Source organism: Falco rusticolus, chromosome 2 (assembly GCF_015220075.1).
Source record: "Falco rusticolus isolate bFalRus1 chromosome 2, bFalRus1.pri, whole genome shotgun sequence".
Classification (NCBI taxonomy): domain Eukaryota; kingdom Metazoa; phylum Chordata; class Aves; order Falconiformes; family Falconidae; genus Falco; species Falco rusticolus.
The window spans coordinates 18,766,906-18,784,274 of NC_051188.1; the positions used below are offsets into that span (position 1 = coordinate 18,766,906).

General features: G+C 43.4%; 1 protein-coding gene across 2 annotated transcripts in view; it reads left to right on the top strand.

The window, feature by feature from the left end:
* The first annotated feature begins 626 nt into the window (after positions 1-626).
* ZC3H12C (zinc finger CCCH-type containing 12C) overlaps positions 627-17,369 on the top strand; it is a 45,717-nt gene continuing 28,974 nt past the window's right edge. Inside the window, exon 1 of one of the 2 annotated variants that reach the window (XM_037377000.1) lies at positions 627-732. The gene's annotated coding sequence lies outside the window, so the exon portion shown is untranslated. Of the gene's footprint in view, positions 733-940; positions 1,298-17,369 lie in introns of those variants that run through there. The other variant, XM_037376999.1, reaches the window with a different exon arrangement.

A 17,369-nucleotide genomic window follows, 5' to 3' on the forward strand; every position in this document is an offset into this window, starting at 1 on the left:
GCGGGGTGGGAGGAAACATCTCATAATTAGAACACGGGACAGAAATCCAGGTTTCTACCAACTCCGCCACAGAGCGAGTTTGTTATCCTTGGCGGAAAGGTCTCCCGCCTCCCCTGAGCCGCCTGCCCGGGCAGGGGCAGCGAGGCCCGGGGGACCCGCACAGTAAGCGGCCCTAAGCACCGGAGGTTCCTTCGGGTGGCGGCAGGATCCGTGCCAGGCCAGGAGGATCCGCTGCCCCGACCGGCCAGACCACTTCGGCCCACTGCCTCCCGCCTAACTCGCCCCAGCCGGTAACGTTTCGGGGGTGGGGGCAGGGGGTGTAACTACGGCGGCCTTCGCCCCCCGCGGCGGGAAGCCGGGAGACGGGGGGGTGACCCACGTCCCTCAGCGGCGCACCACGGGGGCCGGGCCGGGCCCTCATGGCGCGGCGCCGAGCAGCCGCGGGCGGGCGGTTCCCCGCCAGGCTCCGTCGCGCCCCGGCAGCAGGTGCCGCCCGCTCGGCCCGGCCTGCGCGCCCCGGCCCGGCCGCCAGCGGCGCGGCGGGAGGCGGGGAGGGGGTGGCGGCGAGGGGCCCGCGGAGCGCCTGCCGCAGCACCGCGGGCATGAGGCGGGAGGCGGCGCGGCGGCGGGCGAGGTGAAGGCGACCTTGCCGCCGCCTCTCCCGCCCGCAGCGGCGGGGCGGGCCGGGCCAGGCCGCCCTCCCTTCGGCATGCGGCTGCTGGGAGGCTGCAGGTGGGTAGCTGCGGGGGCGCGGGAGACCCAGCCCCGGACGGGGCGGGGTGCGCGGCTGCTCCCGGCGATGGCGGCGCGGGGAGCGCCGCGCCGGGCCCGGCGGCCGCTGCCGCGCTCCGCGCTCCCGGCCCGGCGCCGCCCATTGCCGGGGCCGAGCCGGCGCGTGTCAACACGGGGCCGCGGCGCCGGCCCTGCCCCCGGCGCCTCCCCGAGGTCGCCCGGGCGGCGGAGGCCGCGGTGCGGCTGGGAGGAGCCGCCGCTGCCGCTCGGCGCTTCCCGGGGAGGTAGAAGACAGCCCCGTCCCTCTGCCCCGCCGCTCCGGGGGGCCGGCGCCTCGGCAGGCCCCGTCCCTGCGGAAAGTTTCCCCCGGCCTGGCCGCCGCCGACCCCGGCGGGAGCCGCGGGCCGAGCCGGAGCGGCCGCTCCTCCCCGCAGCGCCGGGCTGGCCCGCCCGGTGGGCTGCGCCCGGGGCCCGACCCGCGGCTGCTCGCCGCTGCCGCCGGCCCGGGGGACGCGCGTACCCGCGGGTGCCGCCCGTCTGAGAAGGAGCCGAAAAGTTATTTCAGGTACTCTACCAGCCGTGCCGTCCGCTGCTTGTAACTTTCGGGCTGTTTGGGGGCTTTGGGGTGTGTGTGTTTGGTTTTTTTTAATAATTCCGTGAGAACGGTGCGAGATTTATTCACCGCCCTTTGGGTAAGGGAACCGGCTGCCTAAGTTGGCTTGCTCTGTGTAGTCGAACCGTAACGGGCAGAAGCCTCTAAAATTGCTGGCTGCGCCATTCTCAGATGTACTTGTGGCTTTTATGTTTCAGGTTTTTCTTAAAAATTAATTTTCATTCACCTGTGTGTTTTGGACCGAATTCTGCAGGCGTGCCTGGGTAGCGCCGGGCATGTGCGGCTGTATTTGTGGAGCGGTGACGTTATTCCACGATGCCCCCGGGGAGGAAACTCCGCCGGGCTGTGTCTGAACAGCACCGCCGGCAGCTGGCCCCGTCCAGCCTGGTGCTCCCGTGCCACGGTCCGGTTTGGTGGCTTTGATGGGGCCAGATAGCCCTTCTGCCATGGTGTTGCCGACAACAGGGCTCGGTAAGCTCTTCCAGCTGCACGGCAAACCACGTTTCTTTAACAGCAGATGTAGTGAAACGTGTTGTTTACTGTGTCTTCTCTTGGTCTGTGTTTGCACAACAGAGGCATAAATCATAATTGCGGCTCTTATGTTATTAACTGCATAACCCTACTTAAGATAGCGGTAGCCTAGTCTTTTCATTTGGAAAGAAAGCATTCAAGCATGTCGGGGTTTTCAAAGTAAGAGGGTACTTCCTCTTCCACTGCCTCCTTGCCACTTCGCATTTAGCGACCCAGTGACTTCACAGTAACATTTTTTCCAGTGCTGTATTAGATAAGTCTTAATTAACTATATTTTTTTGTCTGGTTATGCTCTGGGGTGAGATTGCACTTCAACAGAGTGTACTGTAGTGAATGGATCAAAATTTAAGCATGTTGTCATTTTAAAGACAATTTGTTATGTCAGTATAAAACACATTTGCAACTCTTTTAGGAAAATAGGGAAAGGTGTGGTTTTTGTTTTCTCTCTTCCCTCTCCCCCTTCTTTTTTATTAATTAGACCAATTAGTCTTGAGAATTCAAAAGGTTTGGGGTTTGGGGTCTTTTTTTCCTAATGGAGGTAGTTGAACCAATTCAAGGTATTTCATTTCTGCACAAACCTTGCTGTATTTATGGTTTTAGTCCAACGTAGTTATTACACCTTTGTTACTACACTAGACTTATAGGGCAGCAGTCACTCTGGTCTTATAATTGCCATTACCATTTGTGATCCTTTTAGAAAGGCAGTTATTATTTATGAGGTCCTGATAGAGCTCCACTAACTTTTTAAGCATCTGCAAATCAAAACATGCTTTAAAAAAAGTCATCTTGTAATGTAAATGCAAAGAGAAGTGGAGTTTATTAAAGGTATGCAGTTTAACAACAAATCCCATACTCTCAACCTGACAGAGCATGAAGGGATTATCCAGACTTGCCTCATCTATGTAGATTGTGCATTTCAAGCTGAGCTGAGCAACAGTCCACTGGAGTGATTTCACTGCCTGTTTCTCTGGGTTGTACCAACCTTTAAAAACACTATGGGTGTTCCAGAGCTGTTTATTTCTTTGAGGAAAAAAACCCAAAACACCAGGCTTGCAGTCGATGAGACTTGAAAAGGCCAGAGATTCAGTTTGATTTTTGAAGAAATCTATTTGCTGTTCAATTTTACATAGGTAAGTTGAAAACTGTATGAGATTTTCTTCTGTGAGATTTTATACATCCTACGTACAGTGGAAAATACTTTTTAAGTGAGCTGAAAAAAGACAATTCAAACTTAGCATGAAGTGAAATGAGGAACTTGCTTGGCTCAGGTCAGTTTTTGTTGTACTAGGAAATGGCTATGGCTAAGCAATTCCATGTTTGGTAGAAAAGAGATGTGTGATTTCGTTTGACTTCTTTAATTACAGAAGCCATAAAATCTTGTTTGGTATTTTCTGCATTGGATCCGTAACTTTGAGCTTGAACCAGTAATTTAAGAAAACGAAAAAAAATCTGCCCTTGAAAACTTAAGTGTGTGTAGTTTTTTCACTGATTGCACTTTTTAAATTAAAACTGCTCCTAATCTGAATTTTGCTAGCTTCAGCTGCCAGTCATGGATGTCTTCATAGTCTGTATTTTAAATAATTCTTAAAAACTTCAGTGCTTGAAAGAAAGTGATAGTAATAAGAAAGGGGTGTTAGAGTATCGAAGAGGAAGGTTGGAAAATGTGTGATGCCTAAGGTTATGGTGTAGAACTTTTTTCTGTTACTCTTCTGCTGCTTTTGCTGTTCTGTGAAGCACTGTCCCAGGTGTAGTTAGGAAGTCATGGATAAGGGTTTTTTAAGTTAGTCAAGAGAGTCATCATTGTTCACTCATTTCCGTAGTGTTTGTTGCTATGGCAGCTAGCCAGCGGCCTTATTAGTGATCAAGGTGGTTACATTTCATTTTTTGTTGTGTGGTACTGGAAACTGTAAGAAACAGATGTTGTACAAAGACTGCAATGAGTTGTTTCTGTGAAGAGACTAAAATGTTTCTGTCCTCAGATTGAAGTTAATGTATAGTGATGCTTTATCGCTCTTATTATGCGTAGTTATGTTTAAAATGCCTCCTGTCTTCAGGCTTGCTCAATATTTACAATAAACATGCTACTTCTACCCTGTGTTTGAAGCGAGAAACCCATTAATTGAACAAGCCCGATTTTTATGCTTGAAAGAATTGACACTTAATTCATTTTAGTTACTAAATTACATGTTAAAGGTAGAATATAACAAAAGCAGAGGTGAGATGGTGTAACGAGAAGCAGAGTCATTTTTCTTACCTCTTTGTCTCAAACTGTAGTCATTTCCAGTTAGACATAGATAGAAAATCAATTGTAATCTGCTCATAATTGCCTTCCTGGTAGAGTTATGAGGCATTTCTTTTCCCACCCCCTTCTTTTTCTTCTTCTTCCTCCCTTTTTAAATTTTTTTCCCCTGTCTCTCCATATTTTTTTCCTCTGCATGTCTTATGGAATAGGCAGCTCTCCAGAGTCAGAAGAGAAAAATACTGTACAGATATTTTTCACTGTAAAGCTCTGCATCTTTAAATGTTTTTGTGTAACTGCTTGAGGCTCTGTCAAAAAGCATGTTCCTTACCATGTTGTTTACTGATGAGCAGAAACTGAGGGAGGTTTTCATAACCTTGGGGCTATCTGCTTAGATGAACGAGGCATTTCTCTTTTACCTATCAGGATTGATTACTTCAGGCTAGATCACATTTCTTGTGTAAAAGGCTGAGCGTGCACTACCAAAAATCCAAACTGTATTTTGCTTAGTATGAGGTGCTGGGCTTATCACTTGACACTGACTTTCTCATTCTGCAAGGATATTCTGTCCCCCAGTTAAGGAATTACTTTAGTTTTTTGGTAAACTCAAACTCCATTCATTCTTGAATCATAGCTGCAGAATAAGAATGTTTTGAAAGAGTATTTTAATTGTAAGACTCGTACTTATGCTGTCCCGACTGGAAAGGTCTGGACAAGACCTTTTCAAAGTTTGCCCTGGGGAGTAACGAAGCTCACTCTCTGCAATTGCAAGATTCATCGTTCTTCCAGGCTTACCTCACAGTGTGTGCCAGACTACCTTTTCTGACTGCCTGGCCATTTTAAGGTTGTATTTTCATAATTTACAATACCAGTGTAACACTTCAAAATATGACATACGTCCTCTTTCTCCCTGGGAGTGGAATGTCTGTTTACGTGTATATATGTACCTGTATATGTGTGTGTATAGGTAGATAGATGCAGAATGGAATGCAAGACCATCCCAGGATCTGCGGTCCTTTAAATGTAGGAGGCGCCTATGTGCTCACAAATACAGCACCCAGTACCTCTTATTTTAGACCAAAGTGATTTAGTTCTGAATCTTTTCAGGATAAATACGTCCTTAGCATAAAACTTCTGCAAGATTATACAAAGTATTTTAAATGTATTCTGTCTTAAAATTATAGTTTTGTTGAGGGTAAATAGTGAGGAAATTGAAGTTACGACCAGGAGTAAGGATTTTACTTAATAGGAAGTTGGTATTTTGAGAAAAGAGTGGGGAGAGAAGAGGGAGAGGCAAAGCAAGACAGTGGCTGGGAGTAGAGAGTTTAATGGACGTTAATAATCGTCCCAATGGAAGAAATACAGTAATTTATTTTGGTATGAAAGGAATGTCTTGGGAGGTGGTTGAAAGTTGCAGAGGAGTGCCAGAGATTGGGGAAGTCAGTGAAGCTGGAGGTGTTCAGCAGTAAATGTGATGCAAGTTACTGAAAATTCCTTAAAAGCAGTCTGCTTGCTGTGAGCAGGTAAAGCTCAGAGGCTGGGAAGAGTCTTAAGTCCTGGAGTCCTTTACTAATTTGCAAAAAGTGTCATGATAATTCCTGAATGACTGTTTGTGTGAGCCATCCTCTCCTGTGAGCTGTAAAAAGTAATGTGTTAAGTTGCAAAATCAGTGAATCAGTCCCATCAAACTTTGACGTTTTGCCGTGACTGAAAATTTTTATTGTGTTGTGACTTTAGACCTTTTATTTTAGGACTAATGAAATTTAGTAGTTTGACAGAGATTGGCTGGAAAAGGGACAGATTACATTTCCTTTAACAGAAGCTACTTTGCTAGTCTCCTTTTGTTCTTCAAACTGTTAATGTAAGTAGCTGGTACCTATAAACCCTCATCTCTGTGCTTTCCTAGTCACTGTTACCATTGGTGCCCTGACTCTGGGCAGATCTCTTCAATCCTTCATCATCTGTAAAGCTGATGTTTGAATCACAGAGTTATCTAATCTTTCTAGCATCAATGCATGGCCTCGTCCTTGATAAGAAGCCCTTCTCTTATAAAAAGTTCCATCAACACTTTCATGGAGATCTCTACTTTATCGAAGTGGAGGGTCTGAGAGCCTCATAATTTGCAGCAACATCCCCTAAGGCCTTTCCACCTTAAAGCATTCAACTGATTTGAAAACCTTAGATGATTTCTCCTTCAGCAATAATTCCAATACATACTATTTGTAATGCCAGATACACCTCTGGAAATGGTTTGTTCTGGCTTGGGAAGGACTATGATGTACAAGCGCCCAGGGCTGTGCACCTGGGTTCATGAGTCTCTGTAGCAGCTGCTTCTGGGGTTGCTGCTGCCATTCTTGCTGGGCTGCCAACTGGGCTTTTGCTGCTCTTGCTGAGCTGTGAGTTGGACTCATTAGTGTTTCTGGAACTGTCACTGTTGGGATTACAGTCTGGGTTTCTTGAAGTTGTTGCTGAGCTACAGCCCATGCTTACTGCTGAAAGATTGAAGTCAAGAGTTTTCTGCTTCAGCTGCCATTTCCCCAGCCGCTTGTTCACTTGCCTGTTAATAGCTTTTTTTATTGTAGTTGTTTGTGTGGAGGAAAATAACATCTGGTATCATGCATACATTGATGTGACTTTCATCTGGTTCCAGCAAAAGACTGCGTAGCCCATAAATGTGTTTAGGTGATGCCCACAAGGTCGAGTTTGACCTCATTACCAAGATTCATTCAGTCTTGCGACTTTCTTGTGAGCTCTCTTCTTCCTTCTCTGAATTGACCATCACTTGTTACAAGTGGAACTTGGTAAACCACACTTGCCTGATGAATTAGGAGAAATTAAACTACCAGTCTTCGCAGAGATTAAGCATGTCTTTGCATTGTGGAATTACACAACCAGTCTTGTTTTCAAGACTCAAAATAATTGCTCTTTGACTTTGATAAGTTTAACTATGTTGGTTCCATGCATGGTCTCTCCATAAGTTTTTGTTCAGTATTTGGTGATGGTCTTCTGTCTGATTTGTTTCATAAAACTGGCAGCTCCAGATTTTCTAAGGCAGTGTTAGCAGTCTTTAGTTTGCACAGGACACCTTATTAATTTCAGACATTAGTATGTTACAGATCAATTGCCTTTTAATGTATACAGCTGTCACAAGAGAGACCTCAGATAAGCAAGCTCATTAGTGTGAAAACAAGCATCACTCTCTTAAGGCTGATCTTTTCTTGCTGTGCTCTGCATATTTCTGTGAGCAAGAAGGACTGCAAGAAGGATGTTGAGGTGCTGTAGCGTGTCCCAAGAAAGGCAACGAAGCTGGTGATGGGTGTAGAAGACAAGTCTTATGAGAAGCAGTTGAGGAACCTGGGGTTGTTTAGCCTTGAAAAGGGAGGCTGAGGGGAGACATTACTGCTCTCTACAACTGCCTGAAAGGTGGTTGCAGCGAGGTGGGTGTCTGTCTTTTTTTCCCAGGTAACAAGTCATAGAACGAGATGAAATGGCCTGAAGTGTTGCACCAAGGGAGGTTTAGATTGGATATTAGGAAAAATGTCACCATGAAGATAAACACTGGAACAGGTGCCTGGACAGGTTGTAGAATCTCCAGCCTTGGAGATGCTCAGAAGTTGATTTGGGAAATGCACTGAACAACCTACTGTGGTTGACCCTGTGTTGAGTGTGAGTTTGTTGGACTAGCTGACCTCCAGAGATCCCTTCCAAACTCAATTATTTAGTTATAAATGTTAAATAGTATCACCAGTTCTGAATGAAATCTTCATATTTGCATCTGTTGTTGTTAGATCTAACTCAATGATGTGGTAAGACTCTGAAAAGCAAAGTGTGAGCTCTGGAGGCCAAAAAGGGCTTGAAATACTAACTTTTAATGAAGGAATCTATGCAAGTTTCATAGGACTAAAATCTAGTTGCCTGTCTAACTTAAAAAAAAAAGAGGAGGGGGAAGCTTCATAAAGTGGAGACTAAACATAAGGAAGTTTGGTCTGCAATATTAATTTCTGCTTTAGAAGTTGAAATGTCTGAGCTCAGAATGGAAAGACTCTGAAACTCTGAAGACCCCCTAAAATTATGTGAAATCACTAGCAGATTGTCTCTTTTTGATATGTTAGTTTATTAAACAAAAGTGAGCAAGCTGTTTTATTAACGTATAAAATACTAGGATTTCAAGGCCTGGTGTACATAGTTCAGTATGGGGACTTCCTGGTGGTTTGCCCTGAATTCAGGGATACAATAAATCTGAAGAACAGCCATACCTAAATGACAGGTAGAGTTTATGTGTAGTTATTTTCTATTTATTTTTTAACTTGTCTTTGCAGCTACAGTAGCCCACTTTCTATAAGATCTGGCTATTGTTGCTACATGTCAGCTCTAGTAAAAGCTTCCCCACAAAGTAAGAAATAATTATATACTAAGTGTGTCTTGACAAACCACATGACCATCTCTGTCTTCCCTGATTTTTAACTTACTAAATCTGGACAAAAAAACTGGACCGTAAGATACTCTCTGGCTCTTTCATTCCAATAGAGAGTAAATAGCAAGGCCGAAAGTCTTGCAGAAAATCTGCTGCTGGCAGCTCTCTCACAGAAGGCTCCAGTCCAAAATGACAACTGCAGCCCTGTGGTACAGGCACAGGAATTGTCTCTCAAATAAGCATAACCCTGTGAAGCCATTTAGGGTGATGCAGAGTCCAACTAACACCTTGAACTTCATCCAGGAACCCTGGAGATTATGGAGCTCTGTTGCCAACAGCATGACCTGAAACACAACCTGGCCATGTCAGTAGACAGTTTGAGAGGCCTATTTTCCCCTGACGAGCCTTTCAAACTCTTAATAATAGTCTGTGGCACAGATAAAAGATGTTAGGTTGACTGGCTAAGTCTCTTAAATTTGTATTTAAATGAAGAGAATACTTTTTTATTTAACATAACCATGTTAGTTTTGTTAGAGGATTTTCTTCTGACAGAACAAATTTGAATAAAAGTACTTTGCTAAGCATGACGGCGTACACTTTGTACAGTTGTAGGCATTGTCTGGCTGCCCAATATTGTCACAGGGAAAGTTAATTAGTTCAAATTTTTATGCTCAGAAAGCATCCAGACAGTGTGACTCATTCTGGAAGTGGAAAGAGATCAAATCTAACATGTATTGCTGGAAACTTTTCCCTAAAGTCCTTTGTACCTCAGTGTCTCTGCTTCAATTCATAAGTAATAAAATTAAGAAAGAAATTAAGCAGAATGCCCTCCAGCAATAATCTTAAAATAAACACTGTTACCCCATTTGTTGCAGAAATCAGCAGCATGTTCCACACTGCCCTGGTGTTGATAGGAGTAGTTGCTCGACAGCCATCTTAGTGCATGGCAAGGGCTTTCAATGTTTTCTGGCTTGCAACCCCCTGAAATTTTTCCAGTAAAGCTGAAAGGCCCAGCATTGATGTAGCTGAACTGCAGGTTGGATTTTCTTGGGTTTCTTTGGCAAAGTGTGTAAAAATAGGATAGACCCTTCGGTGTCTGTAGATTGGAATCTGAAAACCAGTGGCAGGTGATTGATTTGGGGTTTTTTGCCTTTTCTGTTTAAGGATTTTTAATCTGGGTAATTTTCTTAAAAGCTTAAGTGTTTTACGCTCTTGCATCCCCAAAAAGGGCAGAAAGAAGTACAAGATGTTAAGTGCAGTTTTAAAGAAAACTAAAGACTTTTAGACTTATGTCTTGGTGCTAGTGGCAGATGTTGTGCTTTTCCCTTACATTTGCATTTTTAAATAAAAAGATTTTATTTTTTTTTCAGACAGGAAACGGTAACTGAGGCCTTGTCCTAAAGGAAGACTCACAGAATGGGGTGGTTCTTACACATGGCTGTATCACAGCAGGGAGTAAAGGGATCTACCCTTATGAGCACAGTCATTGTTGCAAAATTGAACCTTAACTGGCCAAACTGTGGAAATGGTCACATTGCTTATGTGAAGAAAAACATTTCCCCTACACATTTGGTGGAATGCTCTTGGGTGTCTGTTCCCCAAAAAACCCAAGAATTACTGCCCTTGGAAGCCAGGCTTCTGTGATCATGTTGTCTGTGTGCACACGCCCTTGTGCTGGTACGGTTAGTGACTCATCTTTTGTGCCAGGTTTTAACCACACTTGAGTTGGAGCTTCCACTTAAAGATGGGAAGAATCCTTGAGCCTGTGGTGTGTCCTTGTGGCAGAGAAAGCCAGCAGTGTCCTGGGCTGCATTATGTGGAGTTGTGCAGCATGTGAGGGGGGATCCTTCCCCTCTGCTCCGCACTGGTGAGGCACACCTGGAGTGTTGTGTCCAGTGCTGGGCTCTCCAGTACAAGAGAGACCTGGACATACTCGAGTGAGTCTAACAAAGGGCCACAAAGATGATTAAGGGAGCATCTCTCCTGTGAGGAAAGGCTGAGAGAGCTGGAACTGTTCAACCTGGAGAAGAGAAGGCTGAGGGGGATCTTACCAATGCGTATAAATAGCCAAAGGGAGGGTGCAATGAGGGCAGAGGCAGGCTCTTTTCAGTGGTGCCCAGGGACAGGACAAGAGGCAGTGAGCACAGACAGAAACAGGAGAGGTTCCCTCTTCTCACCGGGAAATGTTTTGGGTTTTTTTACTGTGAGGGTGACTGAGCACTGGCACAGGTTGCCCGGGAGGTGGTGGAGTCTCTGTCTTTGGAGATACTTGGATGCTGTCTGGACAGGGTCATGAGCAACTAGCTGTAGGTGGCCCTGCTTGAGCAGGGAGGTTGGACCAGCTGACTTCCAGAGGTTTCTTCTAACCTCAGTGGTTCTGTGATACTATGGCAGGAGCATTGCTTAGGGATCCATGCCTGACTTCCAGAGGTTTCTTCTAACCTCAGTGGTTCTGTGATACTATGGCAGGAGCATTGCTTAGGGATCCATGCCTACAATGGATATCTGAAGTTACGGTGCCGAGGCAGCTGCTTTTTAATTATCCTCTTAGGTAAGCATAATCAAAACTATTCACTTTCAAAATCAAAGTCTTTGCTTCAGAGAATGTCTCATTTTAGGAGCAACTTCTCAGTGTGGTACTGATGGGTGATACCAGTGTTTCTGCTGTTGCAGAATGCAGCTTTATGCCTTCTGTGTGGCTTGCTGGTATGGCTCATGCCTGTTGGGCTCCTCATGTAGGCAGACTGTGCAGTTAGGTGCAGCTACAGGCAGTCATCTTGTCATCTCATGGTCACAGCCTTCGTCTACCCACAGACAAGGAAAGACTGGATCTGTTTATACCCAAGGTTAGCAAAAAAGTAATCACTACTTGTGGTAAAACTTGCCCTCTTCTCTTCGAAAGGTATTAGAGGATATCATGATAAATGTTGCAGTGGTTTGCTCAAGTCTTCCATGCAGTCAATACTGACAATCTACTGGGATTATACTAGAGCCTGTAGACCTCCTAACCTTCTTTTAAGACGCTGGAAAATGCATCTCTGCTTTTTTAAATTTTAAGGGTAAGTGCAGTCAAATGAGTCTTTTTTTCAAAGAGTGAAAGAACTCTGCTACTTTGTTTTAGTGCATTTGAAAGTGCATGTTTTTCTACAGAGAAATTATGTTGCATTTAAAAATAGTTGAGCCTTTTTAAATGTTATTTTTAAAGGCTAGTTATTCTCTAGCCAAAGCATTACTCATATTTATCAGTGTACCATTTGTGTTTTTCTGAATTCTAAGCACTTTTTACCGGTCATTTAATTCACTCTGTGTGACTGTAGAATGGTGGTGTTTGTTTTTATGACTGTGTGTAGATACAGTTTAGAGCACCACTTACTATTCCTCAAAACTAAATAGACTTTTTTTAAAGTGGTCTCCTTAAGATAGTTTGCATCTCTTAACATACTAACTGGAAAAGAAGAATTTCTGTTGTATTGCCACCTCATAATTTTAAAGATAAGCGTCTCCCTTGCAACTCCCAATTCCAACAGTAAACGTAGAGTATTTTGCAATGGTACAGCAGTGAGTTTTGTCTGTAGCATAAACTTTCATTTCTAATTCATAAATATGTGGTTGATTTAACTTGTGTACTGTATTCTTACAAATGCATCATTTGTTACTGGAGGCTTAGCATAAAGGTCTACGATAAAAGATAATTAAATACTTTAATGGGACAAGTTGTCTTTCTAATTGCTGCAATAATACCACTTAAGTTACAGAATGACCATTTTGTATGCTTGCATAAAATAATATCTTGTTAAGTAGGGCTTTGTTTCCAATGTGTTTGAAACAACAGGAGTTGGCTGGAACTAGCAGCTTTTTATTTTAGGGTGGGTTCCCCCCCCCCTCCCCCTTCCATAGAGTAGTGTTTCCCTAATATCTTCAGCCTACACTGTCTGAATTTCCCAGCTGCTCCAGCTCTCCCTCCTTTGGTCTTTCTGATCCTGCCATGTGTGCTTTTCATACCAAACTGGGCAGCAGGGGGGGGGCATGGGCGGGGGCATGGGGGGAAACACATTCTCCGTTCCCACCCCTTGCCCAGCTGAGAGATTCACCCTGGCTCCCGTCCCTCTGCAGTGCCCCGTCCCCTTGCTGTGTGCCATTTGGAAATCTTCTTCCACCATGGAGTCCCTGAGCCCATCATTTCCAGCCAGTTCAGGATTTTGTGCTGGCCTGCTGTTTAATGAAGTGGCATTAGGGACCCAGTGAGCCCTGCACACAATGTCCAGTCTCTAGGAGCCACAAAACTAGGTTTTCACAGCTTACTGATCTTGCAAGACCAGAAATTTGAAGCACTGCTAAGTTTGCTGTATTTTGGTGACTGGATTTAACTTACTGACATCTTGTCTTTTTAGATGTGTTAATAGGAGACTACTAAACTGGTCAGGTTATTGGATTTGGAAGGATGAGCATAAGTAGAGCTTGCTTTGCCCATTTATGCTGTGTACCTTCTAGTGATGCTGTTACAGCCTCTCACAGATGTGATGGGAGAGCCATGGTGTTTCTTGCTAAGGTTTCTTTGCTGAGCTCATCGTTCCCACAAGGAAGCCTCGTGGACTGGTTAAACCTTAATACAAATGCTTTTCTGTCATCGCAAGTGTGATTTAATAGGATGATCTGACACCTTTTAAACCATGGACAGCCCAACTTTTACAGAAGAACTGAGAAGATGTTTCCAGAACAGCTGGTTTCAGTAACTGACATGGTCCACAAGGTAGAATTAGAAAATGTCTTCTTAATTCATGCAACTACAGCTTTGCTAGAATATTTTCTGTACATTAAATAATATAACATAAGTCTTCAGATTGTATCTGTTCCAACTTTGGTCATAGTCAGCTGCAGCATGGCATTAGCATGAACATTAATCTGCAAGTAGACCTGGTTTCCTGAAGACATGCACTTGAAGTATGGAGAGTTGGTTTGGAGGTGTGGGGTATTCTTACTGTTACTGTAGAAGGCATTGGGGTGGCAGGTATTTGCGAGTAAATTTCTTAAAGCCTTATTTTTAAGGCAGATCATACACTTGCCCTGGTTGTGCTTGTAGAGCCTGAAGTACGCCACTTCTGTGCTATGGAGTTCTCGATTTGTTACAGCTGTGCATAAAGTGTCATACATGTCCTTTGCAAAACAAGTGTTTCTGGTATTGCAAAAGAAGTGCCTGATATTCAACAACTGACTAGCCAAGTGATCCTGCTTGCATTTAACTGCAGTTTTTGGGCATAGGTGAGTTGGACTGGCTTCCTATTTTGCCTACAGAAGTTTTAATATGCTTAACATTATCCAATACCGGCAACTGAGGTACTCTAAATACCACAGCAGGGTCTGATTAGCTTTTTCAGATCACTGCTTTTATTCGCTGTTTGCAAAGAGGCTTAATCCAGTGCTGGAGATCAGGCGTCCCACTGTGCTCGTGGGTAGCTTTCTCTCACTCTTTGTGTTCACAGTGGCAGAAATTAGTGAGGAGTCTCCTCCTGCCTCTGACTTAAAAGCTCCGAAATAGTGGTGTTAGTAGTTGTTCTGAGGCATGTTTAATGGACAGTGCAGAGAGACTATAGCTGGGGTTTTTGGTTTGCAGCTTAATATCTGGTTATATGATAAATGCATCAGTGTAATAACATTGTGATTTATTGTGAATAGACGGTATGTGATTTCGTTTTCTATCTTGAATCACTTTAATATCCACATAAAGCTTGGGAAATTACTCAAAACAGCTCTAACAAACCTATTCTAATTCTTTTCTTCTTTTAAATCACAGTAGGTGTTTCCCAGCAGATTGCCTGTCCTCTCAAAGCATAGGACAGCTGCCTCTGTAGTTCTCAGTATTGCTTTTAGTTATGTAATGATGCTGAAGTTCAGTAAATACTCTTTTCTAGTAGTCATTCAAATGAACACTTGCAAACGTAGAATCCCCTCCTCTGTGCTGGGCTGTCTTCACTGAAGTTGCCAGCAGTAGCAACTTCTTATTTGAAAGTCTACATTACTCCACCTTTTTTATCAAGCATCAAACCTTGCTGCTACTACTGCATCACTAAATGTATGTGTTACAGGGCTTGATGATATTGGAAGTGTTGGGCATGGAAGGGAAGGGAGGGGAGGGTGTGGACTACAGTTAATGTTTCCATGTGGCTTACTTCAATAAAAATATAAACAATAAAAAGCTGGCTATGGCCTAGCTCCTGACTTTTGTTCAAATATTTTGTTACTGCAAAGAGACAGGAAGATCTTGGCATCTAGAACAGATCTGTGAAATAAAAGGGAAAGAAGTTCTGTTGCAAACAAATATGAGTGACTCCAGAACAAAAGAGTGGTTGTTAGTTCCTTTCTATCAAGTGCCCTAATGTTTCAATGCCAGTGCTTAAAAATATCCATTATTCCACATATTAATATTACATGGGTTTAGTGTAATCAGTTTCACCTTCCATTCAAATTATCCACAAGTACACTGTTAGTGTTGTGTGTAAATGCAAGTTTATTACATTTATTGACTGATGTACAAAAGTGTCGGGAAATTCAGAAAGGGGTTTCTGAATACATTTCAGTGTTTAGCGTGGGCTCCTTTCATACCTTCTTGCACTTTATACCAATATGATTAATTTTGCTAACAAGAATAGGGGACTACAATAGCTACTGATAGATTTATTTCTCTTTAATATTTTTCCTCACAAAGAACTTTTTGTTTCCATAATAGAAGGGATTATATTCCTTAAGACTGATGTATTTTAATAGGAACTCACAACTTTTACTACTTAAAAATAATTCCTTTCTTTGTTTCATGAATTAGAAACAATGAGGAGAAGCTGAAGTCTGCCCAAGCCAGGTGTTTCTTGTTGGCAGCCTGCTCCCTAATGACTCTGGCTCTCATACAGCAGCTGCCTGCTAGTCTCTTTTGTATGGCCTATTGTTGCTGCACACCCCTCGTTAATACACATGCTGCCCGGGGCAGACCCTGAGAATGACATCAACTTGCTTATCTTAGAAACCTCCGAACCTGATGCAGGGTGGGGAGGTTGCCTTGCATCTGCCCGGCGTGCTAATTGTGAGCTCTACGGGTCGTGATTGGCTCTGCGGCCGCTCAGTAATAGGTTAAGCAAAGACATCGCGGGTCCATCTGTTCGTCCATTCATTGTTCTGCTTGCTTGCCTGAAGTCTGCAGCTGAAATCGTGTTAAGGAGTTGCTTCTGGAACAGCTACAAGAAACCAATGTCTGTGTGTTTTCCAGCTATCGTAAGTATATGGGCTTCTCTCTGCAGAAATGGGACATTTCACCTGTCTGGTGTTTCAGCATATCAGTTTGCGTTTGGACAGCATAGCTAGTGGGTGCATGTATCGGCTGAGATTTGCACGCTTTGGGTGTCTCTTGGAAAAAGCGGGAAAGAAAAACAGTTTGTCTGAAGACCAAGTATATTAAAGAGCAATGATCTCACCCAGTGCATTCTATTAAGGAACTTTCAAAAGCATCGGTAATGGTGTGTTTCCCAGAATTTGAAAATGGTAGGCAGTAGCCATCAACAGAACAAATTCTCCTCTAGCCCCCTGGGGGGGAGGTTTCAACTTTAAGTTATAGGTATTTACCCTTTTTTTTGCAAATAAGGGATTATTTACTTTAATTTGTGACTGGTAGAAAGAGCTTTTAAGAGAAAAAAAGAAACAAACACCTTTTTCTATTATACCATACAATGGGTGATATTTCCTGTGTTTGTGAAAATAGGAAGAGCTCCATTGTGGGCTATATGAAGATGCCGTAGCGCAAGATAGAGCATTCAGATGCTGTCAGATGGGGACATGTTCCAGTCAAAGGTTTTGTGCTTTGAAAGCTATTCATGAGTGTGTCAGATCTAGCCTGGCTATTTTTATAAACTTTCTAATCTGTTTTGTTTTATGTTTTGAGTTCGAATGTTAGGCTGAAGAACAAACACTGTGTACTCCATGAGCCTGTGTTCCAAGGATCCTGTAAAGAAAAAAAAAACCAAAACAAAGACCTTCATATATCAGTTGGGAGGGAAAGAGGGCATATAAAAGGGTTAAAAAGAGGTTTGCATTTCTACCACATGCTCTATTGTGTGAACATATGCATGAGTCTATTGAAAGTTTTCAGAAGATGGGCAGGCCACCAGTTGCTGGTCTCCTGCAGTTCCAGTAGACATCTGTTGCCCCAGAGCATTAACCAATCTGTTCAATGGGACATCCTTCCTTTGTTGGATAGAGTGATGCAGACAACAGCACTCACTGAAATACAATGGTAATTAAATACATAGAAACTACAGCAGTAGGTATTTATTACATATTCATTATTTTATTTGCATTGTTGCTGTATCTTTATCATTTGGATAATAGATCCGTTCATTTTTTTCTTTTCTGATCAGTTCTGCACTTCTGTTTGTGACAAGTAATGACAGTGTTTCAACAAACTGTGATTTCAATATTTTCCATTTTGTGTTTAGAAGACTTAAAAAAAGTCTGCCTGTGTGAAAACACGCAGCTATTTCACTGTAGAATGTCTCTTCAGAAACTTTTGACAGTCTTTTGAGAATACACCATTTCTGTTATACTGTGCCTACATGACACTATTTTACTCCTTGTTATTTTCCTCTGTGAATTAAATTTGCATTAATTGCTTTTCTTATGCTCAGTTGTAAGTGGAAAGTATTCTGGATACACATTGAAAGATTAGATGATCTACTTGCCCACATCCCTTTGAGAAATATTTCTGTTTTGTGTGAAGGTGAAATAATGGGCTGATTATTGTTAATGGTTAGTGGAAAACAGTGGTGACTTCTAAGAAATGGGAAAAGATTACACTTCTA